Genomic DNA, 5,329 nt, shown 5'->3' on the forward strand with positions numbered 1-5,329 from the left:
TTTTGTGCACCGGAAAGTTAGTACTAGGACAAACTATACACCTGCCTATACCAAGCAAGGGTCACAATCATATATGGTTATTTTCTTATATTATATTGGATTTTACTATTTTTTAAGTGTATAACATATTTATAGTAAAAATAGTTTACAAAATCAATAATTTGAAAGTGGACTTTAAATAGCCAAATTCAAAAAAGACCGCCATAGTCATACGATTAATATTACTCATATAGTCACATGACTATGCACCTTCCTGTTTGACATGTTATGTTATATATACACAAAAGGATGACGTTAACATTTAAAATAAGGTATTTCATATTTTAAATCATAACAATCTTATTTAAGAAACACGATTTGAATTAATTTTACCAGTAAATCAATATTTCTAGCTGAATTTAATTACTATATCATGTATATGTTTTTTACTTTCGTTTTCTTTTCAGGGCATATCAATTGACTTGATCTGACAGGAAACAGAATTAAGTATAGACTACAGATTTTTTTGTAACAAACCATTTCTCAAATTTAATGGTAAGTATTTTTAAAGTCTCATAGAAAGAAAAGGTAATAGCCAATCAATTAAAGGTATAATTTTAAGTAAATGCTTAAAATGTACGAAAAACGTAAAATAACAAAAATTCCGAACAAATCAAATTTCAAACACATCAAACGATAGGAAACAACTGTCATATACCGCTAAATTGAGTTCAACTTTTTGAAGTAATAGAAATAGATGACCGGACAAGGGCAGCTTTCTGCATTTGCTTTTCATCAATGTGTCGAACCGGAGAGGGGGCAGTGTATATTGGGGATGGAAGCCCTTCGTAGAAGTTTTTATGTCTAGCTCGATTACCCTTTTCATGTATCTTCTCCCGATACTCCATTGGTCCCTGATCTCTTCTTGTTACATACAAATTAGTTTTTTTCCTTTTCTATATCATTATCTTGACATAACATACAGGACTTATCTTGAATTTAATTGTATAAAAAGTAACAAACCAGGTTTCAATAAATTTTGTTTTGCTAAACTAGCCCAACAGGCAAGTTTACGCTTTTCCCATTACTTGGCGTAAATTGCCCATTTACTTTTACCCAAATTAAAAAAAAAAAATTCACTTCGGAGTTCACATGAATATCAATTATATGGTATTTTTTTTTTTATAAATTAACTGTTTACAAAAATGTGAATTATTCGAAATACTTAATATTTTCTTATCCCAGGCATAGATTACCTTAGCCGCTTTGTGGAATTTTGAGTTCTCGATATTTTTAACCTTATACTTGTTTGGCTTTCTAATTATTTCGATCTGAGCGTCACTGATGCGTCTTATGTAGACGAAACGCGCGTCTGGTGTATCAAATCATAAGCCTGATACCTTTGTTAACTATAATATAAATCAGACCGTTGTTTTTCCTGTTTGAATGGTTTTATACTTGTGATTTTAGAGCCCTTTCTACTTGCTGTTCGGTGTAAACCAGGGCTTCGTGTGGACGACCGTACTTTAACCTATAATGATTCACTTTTACAAATTGTGACTTGGATGGAGAGTTTTAATGCGGAATTATAGAACGACAGAAAATGTGAATGACAAAATGACAGAATGACTATACATTTTCACTTCTGCACTCTAATTCTGAACAACATATTTATTAATTTTGTAAAGAGAGTCGTATTGTATTGTTTCATTTTTTTTCTCTCGAAAAATATTAGTTGCACGACATATCCCCTTTGATTCCTCTAGTTTAATTTTTAATTAAATTATATATTTTTGCTTGATTATATAATGTTATCACATAAATATATTTTGATATTTGATTTAGTTTTTGACACTTTTAAAAGTATGGTACTGATTTTTTCAATGTTTGAAAGTCTCTGTTACTCAAGTTTTATTTTGCGGTTGAAAACTATTCATATTACTGTTTATTGTTGATGTTATATGTTATTCTAACATGAAGTCTTTCAAACGGTTTGAGTACGTATACACCCACGTGGTAAAATATGAATATACTGTTCGGGCAGTTCCGATCGTACTCCCACGTCAAATAATTTTTTATCAATGGGCTACCCGAGACGCCATAGGACGATAATTTTACTGGAAAATACACGCTTGTGAAACCGAAAATCATCACAACAAGGAAACGTTATCAAACGAAGATAAAATGTGTTATAAGCCATATACACAAAAAATGTATTGTTATGCAGATAAGACCTATGAGTAAAATTGCCATTTAATATCATCCAAACCTATCTAAATACGTAATTGTAAATATAGCTTAAGCATGTCACTTATTCAATTTGGTCCGTTGTTTTACGTCAATTTGATAGTGCGTTTATCTATGGGAACGGAAAATATTTGCCTTCACCTAGAGCGCTTTGATCCAAAAGAAATTGCCGTTTTGTCCCATTAGAATAGAAATAATTCACTTGGGCTTGATTTTATACTGATTTTACCACGGGTTGGCCCTTCATGTCGATATTTTACCTTTCGCTATCGCTCGTGGTAAAATATTTAGTATAAAGGGCAAACCGTGGTAAAATCAGTATTAATTCCAGCCCCCCCATGAATTATTTCTTAAATATCTAGGTGTCTTTTAGTTGATGCTTTCGTCTAGTTGCTGTCTTCTTCACGTTCACCCCACATCGTTATATTCGTACGCGGATTAGCCATATTAAGCTCCTATTTGACAACTTAAGAATGATTCAAATGAGATATTCTTAATTTGGAGGGCACTTAAATTAAGAAAAAATAAACATAAAGTTATTTTTAACCGCTACAAAATACATTAGCAGATGAAAATTAGATGACGTAGTAAGGTTGCCTAAGGAACAGAGACCAAAGGGACGAGGATGTTTACAACTAAAAAACTGTCGCTTTTACTGTATTATCTAATTTCACAGGTTTCACAAGATACATAAATTATATGGCAAGTTAAACATATTTCCTTAATCTGGAATAATAATGTTTTATCCCGACATTATTACAAACAAAAACAGTTGGATATGCTTTGTCTATATGGCTTTTTGTGTTTCTTTGATACATATGACTTGGCACTGTACTTATACGTCCCGTCGTTGTGTTATTGTGCCAGTGTTTATTTACCGGTTTTGTTTGATTTAATAGTGATTAAGAAAGAAACATAATGTTGACTGCTTTACTCCTTTTTTTGACATTTTTACCTATGTTGTCTTTTTGTTTTGTTCACACATCGCTGTCAATATAATTGAATTGTATCCGACTTCCATTCAAGTGAGAGGTTTTGCCAGCTATAAAACCAGGTTTAATCCACCATTTTCTACATAAAAAAATGCCTGTAATTAGAATGAAATTCAAAACAGTGTGGCTGTGGCCATTGATTGACACATTAAATTCATCCATTGACTGGGACAATTTGCGTGAACGTTTGTCTGTAACGACCACTGTTCACGACGTACCTACGATAGACATTTAAACTGTGGGGTCACCAAAGGTTTCTTAACGCCTTTAATTATAAAATAATTCGAAAAATTAATCAGGAATAACCTTTATGTTTTGATTTATACAATTGATATAAATCAAAACATCGTGTTATTCCTGATTAATTTTTCGAAATACTTTATTAAGGTGTTGAGGACCTTTGGTGACCCCATAGTTTAAGTGTCTTTAAAAAGTACACAGTGAGCAATGGTCGTTACATACAAACGTTCACCTAAATTGTCCCAGTCAATGGATGAATTTAATGTGTCAATCAATGACCACAGCCACACTGTTTTGAATTTCATTCTATTTAAGAATATGACAGTTGTTATCCATTTGTTTGATGTGTTTGAGCTTTTGATTTTCCATCTTGATTACGGATTTTCCGTTTTGAATTTTACCCGAAATTCAGTATTTTTTTTAAATTCCTTTTTTTGAAATGGCTTTATTCATAAGTGCGGCTCGAAACACACAAAAAGAACCACAACAAAACGTACCGATTTAAGAGTACTCGCAGTTACTGAAAACAAATTTAGAGTCAATTTCAATTATCTTACATAAACCATGTATTTCCAGATTTAAATATCAATCCTAACACAGCTGACGATTTAAGTGTAATTAACGTATCGATATGATACAGGACCTAAATCAATTACAAAAAGAACTTTGCCGAAAAGTATCTTATTAGAATTCTCCGCAACACTTTTGAATTAAACGCGTTTCATTAATTGTGAAGGAAAGTTTAAAATAGCCTGACAAGTTTGTAAATTCATATATATTCATGATATGTATTAATTGTTGATATTGCAGAATTATGGCAAGTAACTGGAGTGTTTGCGGGGTCTGTGATTATCGCCACATTACCAAACCATCAGTTATCTGGTGTTCAGAATGTGATGAAGGGCTTTGTGAAGAATGTAAAGATCATCATAGTATTTCTAAAGGAACAAGAAGTCATGGCACGGTGTCTATTGCCGAGTACCAGAAACTGCCAAACAAAGTATTACAATTAACACATTCTTGTAGTAGGCACAATGAGAAATATGTCCTCTTCTGTAAAAAGCATGACTGTCCGTGCTGCAAGAAATGTGTTGTTGACTCACACATAGAATGTAAAGAATTGACCGATATCGATGATATTACACGAAACATCAAATCTTCAAATGCTTGTGTAGACATCGAACAGACCTTGTCAGAAATTGCCGAGAATATCAAAAGACTTCGAATAAACCGGGAAGAAAATTTGGCGTCAATCGGGAAAAAAAGTAGAGAAATTCAAAAAGAAGTTTTAGAAACTCGTGCTAGGATTAATCGTCATCTTGATAAACTTCAGGATACTATATTGAAAGATCTTAAAACGAGAGAAGAGGAAGAAAGTAACAAAATACGACAACTACTGAAGTCATTAAACGATAAGGAACAAGATATCACAGAATACCAAACAAATATTGCCAATATAAAGCAGTACGCATCAGACCTGCTAACGTTCCTCGCTTTGAAACATATAGAAAAAGATGTCTCGGTTGACGAAACCTACATTAAATCAATAGTAAAAAATTTGGGTGCGAATCAAATTGACTTTTCGTGCAAGATTAATCTCTCCTTACAAGATTTAATATCTACCATTCAGAAATTTGGAGATGTCGTGGTGACAACAGATCCCTGTAATATACCAATCCTGAAACAGAAGGATAAACAAGCACAGATGATGGTAGCTGTAAAACCAATAACTCTCGATAGCCTGAACCCTACATTGCTGCAGACACTGGATACAAAGCTGGTCCGTGTAACTGGATGTTCGTTTTTGCCTGATTGTAGGATGATATTTTCTTGCAAAATAGAAAAGATGACAAGAGTTTATAAGCTTGATG

At 32.7% G+C, this 5,329-nt stretch overlaps 1 long non-coding RNA gene across 1 annotated transcript; it reads left to right on the top strand.

Annotated features, from left to right (window-relative positions):
- Window positions 1–236: 236 nt before the first annotated feature.
- On the top strand, window positions 237–4,874 carry LOC143083123 (uncharacterized). Its single transcript, XR_012980553.1, has 3 exons — window positions 237–311; window positions 447–534; window positions 4,269–4,874. It is a non-coding gene; the product is annotated as an uncharacterized LOC143083123 (long non-coding RNA).
- The last annotated feature ends 455 nt before the right edge of the window (window positions 4,875–5,329 follow it).

Source organism: Mytilus galloprovincialis, chromosome 7 (genome assembly GCF_965363235.1).
Source record: "Mytilus galloprovincialis chromosome 7, xbMytGall1.hap1.1, whole genome shotgun sequence".
NCBI lineage: Eukaryota > Metazoa > Mollusca > Bivalvia > Mytilida > Mytilidae > Mytilus > Mytilus galloprovincialis.